The sequence below is a fragment of the Scyliorhinus canicula genome, chromosome 19 (assembly GCF_902713615.1).
Source record: "Scyliorhinus canicula chromosome 19, sScyCan1.1, whole genome shotgun sequence".
Taxonomy (NCBI): domain Eukaryota; kingdom Metazoa; phylum Chordata; class Chondrichthyes; order Carcharhiniformes; family Scyliorhinidae; genus Scyliorhinus; species Scyliorhinus canicula.
The window spans coordinates 48,873,235-48,888,123 of NC_052164.1; positions in this window are offsets into that span (position 1 = coordinate 48,873,235).

Sequence of the window (14,889 nt, forward strand, 5' to 3'; positions counted from 1 at the left end):
AGGATTTGATGAACAAAGAAAGACTCTGGATGACAAGTCAAAGACTTGGATGAAGGGATAGATCTGCTGATTATACATAGAGAAGTAGGAAAGCCAAGTTTTGAGGAGGATACAAAAGGCGACAATTCTCCCACAGCCGCGCCAGCTGGTTCAATGGTGGGCGGACAGAGAGAATTCAGCGGGTGTCGAAATATCGGTTATACACCGGCATGAATTTACTGTGGGATCTTCCGCTGGTGACCGCCATGGTGGATCGGGAAGCCCGCTGGAAGCTGGCGTGATTTGCTTCCCCTAATGGAATTAAGGCCCGACTGGAATCTTCCAGCCATGCCCAATTCTCTGCTGCGTCAGCAAGAACACACATGGGTCCAGAACACACTTGAAACATGGCGCACAAAAGCTGGGACTGAGCTGAACAACGCTTAGGGCTCCTTCCAGAGTTCGGAATGGAAGCCGCTGGCAACACTGGATCCCAGAATGCCACAGCAGTGGGTGGGGGAGGTAGCATCCAACAGGTTGATCTTCCAGATTCCAGTGCCATCGAGGAGCTCCATCTTCCAGCTTCAGAGTGTTCCTGGAGATCCATCTTCTTTTTCAGGAGGTCCATCTTCTTCCTTTGATGGTAGGAGTTATTTTGGGCTCATTTCAAACATAGCATCTAGATATGCTGGCACGACGCATTCCCTGATGCCAGTCCAGCCAAGGAATACAGCACGAAAAACCTGACTGAATAATTATGAGGTCCTAATTAGAAGATATGCTGTTGTTTCCTGCCAGCCTCTGCAGTGGGAAACACTCCTCATGCCGTCCCCCACCACGGGACTTAATCCCTGGAACTCACCAAGTCTCCTGAGGCAGCACCTTCCAAACCCGTCTCCTTGGTGTAAATGTGGTGTATGTGGATGTATCTGGATTTCAGTAAAGCGTTTAATAAGGTTCCCCACCTTAGGCTATTGCAGAAAATATGGAGGCATGGGATTCAGAGTGATTTAGCAGTTTGGATCAGAAATTGGCTAGCTGGAAGAAGACAAAGGGTGGTGATTGATGGGAAATGTTCAGACTGGAGTCCAGTTACTAGTGGTGTACCACAAGGATCTGTTTTGGGGCCACTGCTGTTTGTCATTTTTATAAATGACCTGGAGGAGGGTGTAGAAGGATGGGTGAGTAAACTTGCAGATGACACTAAAGCCGGTGGAGTTGTGGACAGTGCAGAAGGATGTTACAAGTTACAGAGGGACATAGATAAGCTGTGGAGCTGGGCTGAGAGGTGGCACATGGAGTTTAATGCAGAAACGTGTGAGGTGATTCATTTGAAAGGAATAACAGGAAGACAGAGTACTGGACTAATGGTAAGATTCTTGGTAGTGTGGATGAGCAGAGAGATCTCGGTGTCCATGTACATAGATCCCTGAAAGTTGCCACCCAGGTTGAGAGGCTTGTTAAGAAGGCGTACGGTGTGTTAGCTTTTATTGGTAGAGGGATTGAGTTTCGGAGCCATGAGGTCATGTTGCAGCTATACAAACTCTGGTGCGGCCGCATTTGGAGTATTGCGTGCATTTCTGATCGGCGCATTATAGGAAGGATGTGGAAGCATTGGAAAGGGTGCAGAGGAGATTTACCAGAATGTTGCCTGGTATGGAGGGAAGATCTTATGAGGGAAGGCTGAGGGACTTGAGGCTTTATTCGTTAGAGAGAAGGAGGTTAAGAGGTGATTTAATTGAGGCATACAAGATGATCAGAGGATTAGATAGGGTGGACAGTGAGAGACTTTTTCCTCGGATGGTGATGTCCAGCACGAGGGGACATAGCTTTAAATTGAGGGGAGATAGATACAGGACAGATGTCAGAGGTAGTTTCTTTACTCAGAGAGTAGTAAGGGCGTAGAATGCCCTGCCTGCAACAGTAGTGGACTCGCCAACAATAAGGGCATTCAAATGGTCATTGGATAGACATATGGGTGATAAGTAAATAGTGTAGATGGGCTTTAGAGTGGTTTCACAGGTCGGCGCAACATCGAGGGCCGAAGGGCCTGTACTGCACTGTAATGTTCTATGTTCTATGTTTATCATCTAGAAGGACAAAAGCAGCAGATACCTGGGAACACCACCATCTGGAAGTTCCCCTCCAAGTCACTCATCATCTTGACTTGGAAATATAACGCTGTTCCTTCACTGTCGCTGAGTCAAAACCCTGGAATTCCATCCCTAAAGCACTCTGGGTTTACCTTCACCACATGGACTGCAGCGGTTCAAGAAGACAGCTCACCACCACCTTCTCAAGGGAAATTAGGAATGGGTAACAAATGCCGACCTAGCCAGTGATGCTCACAACCTGTAAATTTTTTTAAAATGAAAGATTTCCACCAAAAGAGTCTGCAGAGATACACATGTAGATAAAACTAAAACGAATAAGTAAAAAATTGCAAATCGAGTACAAGGTGGGAAAATGTGAGGTTGTCCACTTTGCTAGGAAGAACGGAAAAAGCAGAATATGATTTAAATTGATAGAGGATGCAAATTGCTGTGGGACAGAGGAATCTTATTACTTGTATGTAAATCTCAAAAGGTTAGCATGGAGGTACAGCAAGTAATTCAGAAGGCAAGTGGAATGCAGGCCTTTCAGGCAAAATAGTATAAAAGTCGGGAAGTCTTGTTGCAACTGTACAGTACATTGGTGAGACCAGACGTCGAGCACATGTCCAGTTCTTGGCTCCTGACTCAAGGAGTGATATACTTACATTGACAGCAGTTCTGAGAAGATTTGCTTGGCTGATTCCTGGGATGAAGGGGTTGTCTTATGAAGAAAGATTGAGCATGTTCAGCCTATACGTATTGAAGTTCAGAAGAATAAGAGCTGATATTTTGAAACAAACACGATTCTGAGGGGGCAAGACAGGATAGACGTTGAGGAGAATCTTCCTCTATCGCATTGAGGAATGTAGAACTAGGGGAAACAGTTTAAAAATAGTGTCCTGGTCTTCCATTCGCCGGAGGGCTGTACCACTCAGAGGTCCCCAGACAATACTACATGGGAATTTCCTGGGAAGTTTCACTTGTTTTAGAAATCACCGTGCGCTTAAATCCTTCCAAAACACTGAATTAAGATCAGAGACTTCAGATGGTTCTGATTTACTTAGCAGAATGTGTACTGGGGAAGTATAAGAAGAATTGAACCAGTTCTAACTTCTTGATAAACATACCACTGACCTCCATCACCCTGATCTCCCATTGGATCCCCATGACTATCCCCTTCCCCCACCCCTTGACTACCCCTGACCTCCCAACTACACCCCTGACCCCAACAACCTCCAACTATCCTCCGCTCCCCCCAACTACTCCCGCACTCTCTGTAAAAACTCCAGCAACCTGACTAAACCCATCGCCCTTGACACCCCCCCCCCCCCCCCCACCCCAACCCCCGCCCCTCGACCACCTATTTAAGACAGAGTCAAAGGAGAATTTCTGCTCTCAGAGGTTAATCTTTGGAATTCTCGACCAGCGATCAGTGGAGACTGGCTCATTGAATATATTCACATTAGACAGATTTTCATTAACAAGGGATTTCAAGGTCATTGGGGACAGGCAGAAAAGTGGATTTGGGGCCTCAGATCGCATCATCCAGGATCATATTGGATAGCAGAGCAGGAATGAGGGAGCAAATGGCCTATTCATTCTCCTTATTAATTGATGTGCTGTCAGCAATTTAACATTACTGACAGGGTGTGGTGATGGATTAAGGGTGGGATTCTCCATCTGTTTGCTGGTGGTGGATTCTCTAGTTTCACTGGTGTCATGGGGTGGCTTTAATGGGAAATCCCATTGACAACCGGCACAAATAGAGAATCCCGCTGCTCGCAGAAAGTCCACCCGAATTTTCTGGCATTGGTAGCAGAGCGGATTCGCAACAGAGAATACCAGCCTTCGTCTTTACAATTCAGCATTCTATTACAATGCAATATTGTGTTCTGATGCAGCATTGTGTTACAATGCAATATTGTGCTACAATGCAATACTGTGTTATAATGCATTACTGTGCTAAAATGCAATACTGGCCGGGATTCTCTGAGCCTCCACGCTGCCATCGAGCTTGGCGCGGGGGGGGCGGGGGAGAATGCAGACCGCGATCGGGTCTGGCACCTTCCCGCAATTCTCCAATGACCAGAGAATCGGCGGCAGTCGCACCCGCACGGTCGACCCGGTGTCGGTTGGGGGCCGTTCAAAGATGCCCCACGGCAATTCTCCGCAGACGACCAGCCGAGTTCCCGCCGGCGTGGTTCACGTATAGTTCCACCCGGCGGGGGCTGAGAGTCACGGCTGTGGTGGCCGTTCTGGTGGAGGCATCCACAACAGCAAGGCCTGCAATTGCAGGCCACCGATCGATGGGCGCGTGTGATCTGGGGTGGGCCTACTTCTCCGGCATTGGCCCGCTGTGTAGGGCGCCATGTCGCGTGGGGCCGGAGCTGCAGACAGCCGCCGTGCGCATGCTCGCACCCACTGCCAGAAGGGCAGATCCCCATATCGGCAGCCGGAGCTGCATGGAGCACTCCGCGGCCCTGCTGGCCCGCATAAAAATGGAGAATCACTCCAGACTTTCTAGAAAAAATTCCGGAGTGAATCGCGCCCTTTTTCTCGCGGGCGTGGGGACATAGCCCCATTATTTGAGAATCCCACCCACTGTGTTCCAATGCAGCCTTATGTTCTGATGCAGCATTGTCTTGTGATGCAATATTGTGCTATAATGCAATACTGTCTTCCAATGCAGCCTTATGTTCTGATGCAGCATTGTCTTCTGATGCAATATTGTGCTACAATGCAATACTGTATTTCAATGAAGCATTGTGTTCTTATGCAGCATTGTGTTACTGCAATAATGTGCTACAATGCAATACTGCTTAATAAAGCATTACTGTGTAATAAAGCATTACCATGTTACAGTGCAATATTGTGTTAAAAATGCAGCATTGTATTCTGATGCGGTATTGTTTCATTATTGATTATTGCACCATCATTGATTATTACGCTATTGTGGATTATTGTGATATAGTTGAATTATTGTTCAATGATTCAGTGTTGTGTTATTATTGATTGTGTGCTGATGCAATATTATTCTATGTTCAGTGTTATGTATTGTGTTGTGATGTATTGTGCTTTTACGGATTATAATATTTCTTATTCAGTGTTGTGTTCTTATGTCATTGTGCTCTGATGTTGCATTACATTTTACAAAGCTCCCAATGAAAGGAAGAGTTTGAGTTTGGTTTAGAAGATATTACATCATATTTTAAAATCACAATGTGTATGACTGGTATTGCTGGTTTATTGCAGTGTCTCGACAGTGTTCTGTGTCAATATGAGGATCGTACATCACACTGTCAAAGTTGGACAAACTCAGAAACACTGTGTCTTTTCTATATGTATGAAATTAAATAAATCTAAATAATTGAGGCTCCGTGATGGTTTGATGGATATAGTAAGCTCTGTCCGTCCAATCACAAAGGCACCCTGGAGTTAGCATTGGACTTTAGAATAAGATCCTAACTTATTTTAACATATTGTAGCATGTTGAAAAGACACATTAAAAGGATGTGTTAAAGGATACTGCACGATTAAAGGGATATATGAAGTCAACCTTCTGGAATCTTCTACATGTAGCTGAAGGAGGATGCTGGAATGTGTTAAAAATACACAGCAACTCCCTATCACCTTGATGATAACCCACTGTGTGTGTAAGCTAAATGGATTGACAAGACCAAGGGTGTTGGTAATGGTGAGTGGGACGAGACCTGATTTAAAAAAGGATGTGAGATAGTAGGAGAATGGGATTCAAATGGTCACAGTATAATTGGGAGAGATCTGGAAAGTGAAATGGAAATGGCTCAGGTGCATAAATGTGTTTTGGTGCATCATTTCTTTTGAAAGAAGTCCAATTTTCATCTGCATTCCCGACCCCGTGTCATTTTCCTCTGGCCTTTTGGTGGGTCGGACATGCCTCATGTGCTGTACACCCTCACCCACTGAGGACGGGTTTCTGATTTTAAATGGGGACAAAAATCGTATTCGGAAGCTCACTAGAAGGCACATCAGGTTTGAGAGTGTGTGAAAGATTGTGAGGAATGGGGAACACCTCCAAATGTATAAAATATATTTTATAATATATTTTAATAGGCATTTTTTGTAGATTCCTGACTATTTTCCCTGTAACCGCTACTCCCAGTGTTGCCTCCAACTCTTATTATCCCCAAATTCTAGTATCATCTGAGCGCTTACCTAATTTGCATTAAGTTTCTGAATTCCAGAGATTTGGGTTGTGTTTGGCTCCAGCAGTGATCCCATAGATGATGGATGGGTTTGGAGGTTGTTGGTGGTCATGACCAAATGATGATGGCCTGTACGTTGTGAGAATCGGCGGGAAGCCATGGTTCGCCGATACTGAGAGAGAAAAGTACGCACATGCCTGTGCTAAAAAAATGCAGCAAATCTTCCGGCTCCAGCAGCAACCTCGGGCCTTCTGTGGAACAGTCTGCGCAGGCTCCAGGGCGGTGCAGTTTGAATGTAGCCAAGCCCCCTTGTGACGGGGAAGCTAAGGGAACGCCCATTGAGGGCAGGCATTTAAACTGCAGGTTTACATTAAGACAATGCTGAAGACTCCCAATGTGGGTGTGTCCAGAACCAGGGGTCACGGTCCGAGGATACAGGGTAGACCTGTAGTTCTGATCACGTGCATGCAATAAATGCCAACCTGACACATTGGCAGTGACAAACTGGCATCATGGCAGCACCCATGTGAGCTGACAGGCCCACCTGGCACCTTGGCAGCTTCTTGGCTCCCCACAGAAGTTCTTCCGCCAGGTTCACGTTTTTCAAAAGGTTAACTAATCGGTTCCAGCGTGAGCACTTGCTGGGGAGACCGTTGAATGATGGGAGGCCATTGGATAAGGGTGGCTCTCGTTAATTCTATGAAAATAGGGCTCAAGTGGTGACAATTGGTTTCTCGCCACGCTACTGCAAGATTCCGATTTCGCCTACTGGAGCGGGCAGGTTGTATCGCAAACTGTTTGGCGTCTGGCGCAGTTCGCGATTTTGGCCTCACCCACCAGTCACCAGCCTCGTTTCACTTGAGCGAGAGTGCAATGAGGCCGGAGAATTGCGCCCACTGTGTGATTTATTTTAAATCTGTGAAACTATTTAAGATTGCACTATATTATTATATAACTTTATGTGTGGCATGCTTAAAAATGTTTGTGTGTTTTAATTTAGATTATGGCAACTGTAAATTTAGTTGTGAACAAGAGAAGTCAGAACATTTTGGATCATGAACAATAGAGATTCTTGAAGCAGGAAAAAATATAAATAACACCATCCCTTACAGATCTGCAGAAGGGTCATTATATGTTGTTAAAAGATGGTTTTTGGCCTGGTCATATGCTGTAAAAAGTTACCCTCCGAGCTATTTGTTTTCAACCGTCGCAGTCCTTGTAACACCTGGGGCTGGATTCTCCATCGGGCGGGATCCTCCGTTTCGTTGGATCGCACTCATGCCCGCGGATTTTCCGATAGCAAAGTGGTGACCCCCAATGGGAAACCCCATTGGCCGGCTACCGGGATGGAGGATCCTGCTGCCGGCGGGGGCATACCGCACCGGAAAACAGCTGCGACAGGACGGAGAATCCCGCCCCTAATTTTATTTTTGATCTGTGTGTATCATTATGGACGTGATCCTCCTGCTGTGCTGGAAAAGCAGATCACCACGGCGCAGCGTGGCCATTGAAAACCGGGAGACCCCACTCCCAGGATCGGTATGGTACGGTATCGGTATGGGAACCGGGTACAGTTCGCAATACCTCGTGCGATTCAACGCAATCTCGCGAGACGTTGCAAGATTGCCACCCCTTATCCAATGGCCTCCCATCATTCATCGGTCTCCCCAGCAAGTGCTCACGCTGGAACCGATTAGTACTCCTTTTGAATCCTGCCCATTGGCAAATCTACAGATTAGTGCAAGGCAGTGAGCCTTGCTCCAATGTACAGATCCCCGAAGTACCTGAGGGTGTGGGATTCAATCCCTTCACTTTGGAGACCTCGGGCCAGCGCCATTTGGTACTGGTCCCCCACAAATGGTGGCCAGATGGAACGGCACTCATGGGGGTCTCCAAGGAGACTGGAGGTCCCCAGCTGCATGCCCTTTGGGCAGGATGGCCCTGTCACTGATGGTGTCAGCTGGGTACCCTGATAGTGCCAGCCTGGAACCCTGGCAGTGGCAGTTGGGTGCCAGCCTGGGACTGCCAAAGTTCCCACCTGGCGGGGCGGCACATGGCACAGTGGGTAGCACTGGGACTATGGCGCTGAGGACCAGGGTTCGAATCCTGGCCTTGGGTCACTGTCCATGTAGAGTTTGCACATTCTCCCGTGTCTGCGTGGGTTTCACCCCCACAACCCGAAGATGTGCAGATTAGGTGGATTGGCCACGCTAAATTGCCCTTAATTGGAAAAAGAAATAATTGGGTACTCTAAATTTAAAAAAAAGTTCCCAGGTGGCAGTTACAGCTGGCAGGGGCACTGCCAGGGTGCCAGGTTGGCACTGCCAAGGTGCCAAGCTCGTATTTTTTTGCATGTACGTGAATGGACTGGGTTTGCCTGGCATGGGTGTTAGGGGGGTGCGGTGGGAGGAGACTGGGGGACCTTCCCATATTGTGTTCAGGCTTGCGGGGGGGGGGGGGGAGGGGAGGTCGAGGATTCTTTTGTGGGCCTCGGAGATCTCTTGTTACAATACGGAGTTCAGGCAAGCGTAGCTCTCAATTGAAAAAAACAAAGCCATGTGCTGTCTTAACCCCTCATTCCCCATTCAGGCCCCTTATTCAACATGGTTGCATTGAATAGCCCTCAGGACTGCGGGTGGTGGTAAGCACGTGGCTAAACGTGCTCACTAGGGGACTTTGCTCCTTTTGGGAAGACCCTTGGCGCCGTATATTTCTGCCTTGTTTACTTCAATTATCATATTCATTTATTACTATCTCATAATTAAATGTGTTTTGATGTTTGGGTAAGACATTTATCGAAGTTTATAAAGTTTAATGGAAAGCATTTATTACCAAAAATAAGGTTAAAAATACAAACAGTTGATACCATGTTAACATTTAACTTAACGGTTCACATCAGCAGCTGCTGTATGACATTTCATTTCGTAATACTTGATGGGCTGCAGGCACCGAGAAACACTCCGCTGAGTGCGTCAATCACCGGACTCTGTTTTCTTCCTGTGGAATCATAGAATCATCATAGAATTTACAGTGCAGAAGGAGGCCATTCGGCCCATTGAGTCTGCATCAGCCCTTGGAAATAAGTACCATACTCAAGCCCACGCTTCCATCCTATCCCCGTAACCCAGTAACATTATTTAACCTTTTTGGACACTCAGGGCAATTTAGCATGGCCAATCCACCTAACCCCCACATCTTTGGACTTTGGGAGGAAAGCGGAGCACCCTGATGGAAACCCACGCACACACGGGGAGAACGTGCAGACTCTGCGCAGACATGTGCGATACTTTTACATTCTTTACACTCTTATTATCAGAGGAGTGTGAGTTGAAACAAGAGTTCAGCACATCAGTAGTTTATAATAATAATAATCTTTATTGTCACAAATAGGCTTACATTAACACTGCAACAAAGTTACTGTGAAAAGCCCCTAGTCGCCACATTCCGGCGCCTGTTCATGTTCACAGAGGGAGAATTCAGAATGTCCAATTCACCTAACAGCAGGTCTTTTGGGACTTGTGGGAGGAAACCAGAGCACCCGGAGGAAACACACGCAGACATAGGGAGAACGTGCAGACTCCACACAGTGACCCAAGCCGGGAATCAAACCTGTGGCTTTGATGCTGTGAAGCAATGGTTATACCCACTGTGCTACCGTTCTGCAGAAGAGTAATTCAGAGACTTAAGTCAATGCTCTGGAGACATGAGTTCGACTGTAGCCATGGAATTTAAATTCAAATCATGAAATGAATCTGAAATAAAAACATTGCATTGGTAATAATGCTTAATTTTTGTAAAAAACCTCACCCGATCCTTTAGGAAATCGGCTGTCATTACCTCCTCTGTGCTGCATGTGACTCCAGACCCAGGGCAATGTGGTCGATTTGAATCTGTTCTCCGAAATGGACTGAGCCACTACAGGACCAAAATTGAACAAGAATTAAATGAGACAGACCACCCAGGAACAGGACTGAGGCACACCCAGCCCAGTGGACCTGCAAAATCCTCTTCACTAACTTTGGGGCCAGTGATAGAATAGGGATAACTCTCCCACAGGTGAGTCAAGCAAGAGCTTAACATAGTCATACTCGCAGGATCTGTGTCATCAATCAATGATCAGACATGTCAGCAGAATTGACTCACTCATGGTGATGGCACTTAGGAAAGGAAGGGCCCTGTCAGTCCTCAACATTGACTCTGGATCCTTGATGTCTCATGGAAGCAGGTCAAACATGGGCAGGCAAACCACCCATACCCTCAGCTGATGAATCAACACCCCTCACTAAAGCCACCTGTCGAAATACATCTACCCAGGACAGCATTGGTGGACTGACCACCAGACAGCACTTTTGGAGATGAATACCTGTTGTTACACTGAGGACACCCTCCAACATATTGTGTGGCACTAACACCGTGCTCATTGGAATAGATTCAGAACATTTCCAATATCTAAGCTGGGCACCATGCGGCGGTTCATGCCTTCAGCAATGGCAGGATTGTATTCCACTCCAATCTGCAACCTCGTAGCCCAGCATATTCCACATTCTACCATTACAGAGGATCAGCCTTGTTTCAATGAATGTAGGAGAAATCTAGGAGCAGTACCAGGAATACCTAAAAAAAGTATAGTGCCAACCCACTGAAGCTGCAACGTGAGTGCCAAAGAGTGAAAGCAGTATGTGATAAACAGATCTTCGTGATCCCACTGGATCTGATCCAAGTTTTGGATAAATGCATTCTGGCCAGTTACCACGGTGTTAGTATACTCTCAATCATCAGCAACATGATGGAAAGTTTCTTTGGCAATGCCATAGAGTGCCACCTTCTCACCAATTAGCTGCTCATTGATGTTTAGATTGGGATCACTTGTCTCTAAACTTCAATGGGGGTTGGTGGCCTAGTAGCAATGTCATGAGTAATCCAGAAGCCCAGGCTAAATGGGTGCAAATCCTCTCATGGCAGCTGATGAAATGTACATTCTGTTAATAAATCTGGAACTAAAAAGGCTAGTAACCATGGAACCATTGTTGATTGGCATAAAAACCTATCTGGTTCACTAATGTCCTTTAGGGAATGAAATCTGCCATCCTTACCTGGTCTGGCCTACATGTAGCTCCATACACACTGCAATATAGTTGACTCTTATCTAATCTCTGAAATGGCCGAGCAAGCCATTCAGCTGTATCAAACCACTATGAAGTCCAAATGGAATGAAGCCAGACTGACTGCACAGCATTCTGGTAGTCCTGACAGGGACTGATTGTGTTTACGCCGCTCTAGCAGTTGTTTTCTAGGTTGAGAATAAACTTGTGTTTATTCACCTACAAGGGCCTCCTGGGTCTTCATAAATCACAAAAGGCTTGTCTGCAGATGCAGCAAGCGATTGGAACCATAAAAAACGTACAGTGCAGAAAGAGGCCATTCAGTCCATCCTGTCTGTGTCAGCCAAAAAAGAGAAAAAAAGAAACTCAACGCTCATTTTAATCCCTTTTTCCAGAACCCTGTCTGTAGCCTTGCAGGTTAGAGCATTTTGATGCCAAATCAGGTACCTTTGAACTGAGTTGAATACCTCAGCCTCAATCACAAATTAAGAACATAAGAACTAGGAGCAGGAGTAGGCCATCTGGCCCCTCGAGCCTGCTCCGCCATTCAGTGAGATCATGGCTGATCTTTTGTGCACTCAGCGCCACTTTCCGGCCTGAACACCATAACCCTTAATCCCTTTATTCTTCAAAAAACTATCTATCTTTATCTTAAAAACATTTAATGAAGGAGCCTCAACTGCTTCACTGGGCAAGGAATTCCATAGATTCACAACCCTTTGGGTGAAGAAGTTCCTCCTAAACTCAGTCCTAAATCTACTTCCCCTTATTTTGGCTGTGAATTCCAGATGCCCACCACTGTCTGGGCGAAAAATGTTTTCTTCTTGTCCCCTCTAATCTATTTACCAATCCTCTTAAATCTATGTCCCCATGTAACTGACCCTTCAGCTCGGGAAAACAAGTCCTCCTGTCTCCCTATCTAGGCCTCTCAAAGCTTTGTGCACCTCAAGGTCACCCCTTTGCCTCATCTGTTCAAAGGATAACAACCCTAGCCTATCTAATCCCTCCTCATTGCTGCAATTTTCAACCCCTGGCAAAATTCTTGTAAACCTCCTCTGCTCTCTCTCCAATGTCCTTCCTGTAATGTGGTGACCAGAACGGTACACAAAATTTCAGCAATGGCCAAAGCAGAGCTTTATACAGTTCCATCATTACGTCCCTGCTTTAGTATTCAATACCTCATCCAACAAAGGAATGCAATCCATTTGCTTTGTTGACCACCTTGAGCACCTGTCATACCAATTTCAAAGACCTGTGAACATGCACTCCAAGGTCCCTCAGTTCCTTAACCCCTCTTAATGTCTTCCTGTTTATTGAGTATTCCCTCGCTTTGTTTACCCTTCCTACAGGAGGCCGAGGAACCTGCATCCTTAGTGTCCCTGCGGCCTCACCTGAGTACGATTTACGCAGATTCCGGGTCGGGGGGGGGGGGGGGGGGGGGCGGTACCCACCTTTTCCTAGGACTGCTGTGATATAAATACCCCGGCCGGGGCATGGGTCGGGCACGGGAGTCCCTTCGGAGAGTAGATGTAAATTGTAAGAAGAATAAATCAAATCTTTTCTACAGTCATCACTTCAGAGTGGTCACTTGCCTGAGACTTTACACATTGCATCACGTTTTTCCGGAGTGAACTCCATTTCCCAATTTTCTGCCCATCCAACCAAACCATTTGACATCATTCTGGAGTCGACAGCTATCCTCTTCACTATCAACTGCATGGCCAATTTGTGTCATCTAAATATTTCCCAAACATGCCTCCCACACTTAATTATAAACCATTAATATACACAATAAACAGCAAGAGCCCCTACACTGAGCTCTGTGGAATGCCACTGGAAACCGTTTTCCATTTGCAGAAACATCCATTGACCATTACCCTTCGTTTCCAATCACTGAGCCAATTTTGAATCACCTGCCACCTTATCCGTATCCCATGAGATCTCACTTTCTGACCCAGTCTGCATTGAAGACGGTGTCAACTTCCTTACTGAAATCCATATCAACAACATCCACTGCACTACCCTCAACAAACCTCCTGGTTAATTCCTCAAAAAAAAATTATTAAGTTAGTGAGACACAATCCCCTAACAAAACCATGCTGTCTATCGCTGATCAATCTGTGCCTTTCCAAGTGACAGTTTATCCTGTCTCTCAGAATTGTTTCTGATAATTTGCCCACGTCAGACTGGTCTATAATTTTCTGGCCTATCCCTTGCACCATTTTTAAATAATGATATAACACTTACAGATTTTCAATCCTCTGAGACGTCGCCTGTATCTAGTGAAGATTGGAACATGATCATCAGAGCATCTATGATTTCTTCCTGGGCTGCCTTCAATAGCCTGGAATACAATCCATCTGTTCCTGGAAATTTATCCACCTTCAAGAATGCCAGTCCCTCCAGCTCTTCTTCTCTCGCTATGCTTATTATATCTAGTATTTCACACTCCTCTTTAACTAGAATGTCTGCATCATCACTCTCCTTAAATAAAGGCAGAGACAAAGTACTCATTGAAAATTCAGAAGGAAAGCTATTATATTATTTATTGTGAGGGGAATTGAATGCAAACGTAGAGAAGTCATGTTTTGATTATAAAGGACACTAGTGAGACCACATCTGTAGTACTGTCCACCGCATTGGTCTCCTTATTTAAGGAAGCAGCTGGGAGCAGTTCAGAGAAAGCTTATCAGATGAATATCTGGAATGGGGGGTTATCTTATGAGGAAAGGTTGGAGAGGCTAGGTTTGTATCACTGGAGTTTAGAAGAGTAGGAAGTGACTTATTTGAAACATGTAAGATGCTGGGGGGGGTCCTGCAGGGTGAATGTGAAGAAAATGTTTCCTCTTGTGTGAGAATCTAGAACTAGGAGTCACTGTTTCAAAATAAGGGGTTACCTACTTAAAATGGAGGTGAGGTGTAATGTTTTCACTCAGAGGGTCATAAGTCTCTGGAACTTTCTTCCTGAAAAAGTGGTGGAAGCAGAATTTTCAAATATTTTTAAGACAGAAGTGGATAGGTTCTTGGTAAACAAGGGATTGATAGTTATCGGAGGGGAGGTGGGAGGAGGGATGCAGGTTTGAGGTTACAGGAATGATGCAGATTTGAGGTTACCATCAGAGCAGCCATGATCGTATTAAATGGCAGAGCAGGCTCAAGGGGCCAAATGGCCAACTCCTGCTATCCGTACAGAAGTATTTGATCTTGTCCTCATCAATCTACCATTCGCAGATGCATGTGTCCTTGACGGTATTAGTAAAAGTGACCTTTACGTGACAAAGTCCCGTTTTTACATTGAGGATAGCCTCCATCGTGTTGTGTGGCATTACCAACATGTTAAATGGGATAGATTTCGAACAGATCTAGCAACACAAAACTGGGCATCCATGCGGCCCATCATCAGCAGCAGAATTGTGCCCTTGTGACCTGGGATTAACCCTGGTTCAATGAAAAGTGCAGGAAGGTCTGCCTTAAAGAGCAGACATATCTAAAATTGAGGTTCCAATCTGGTGGAGCTACATCATAGGACCA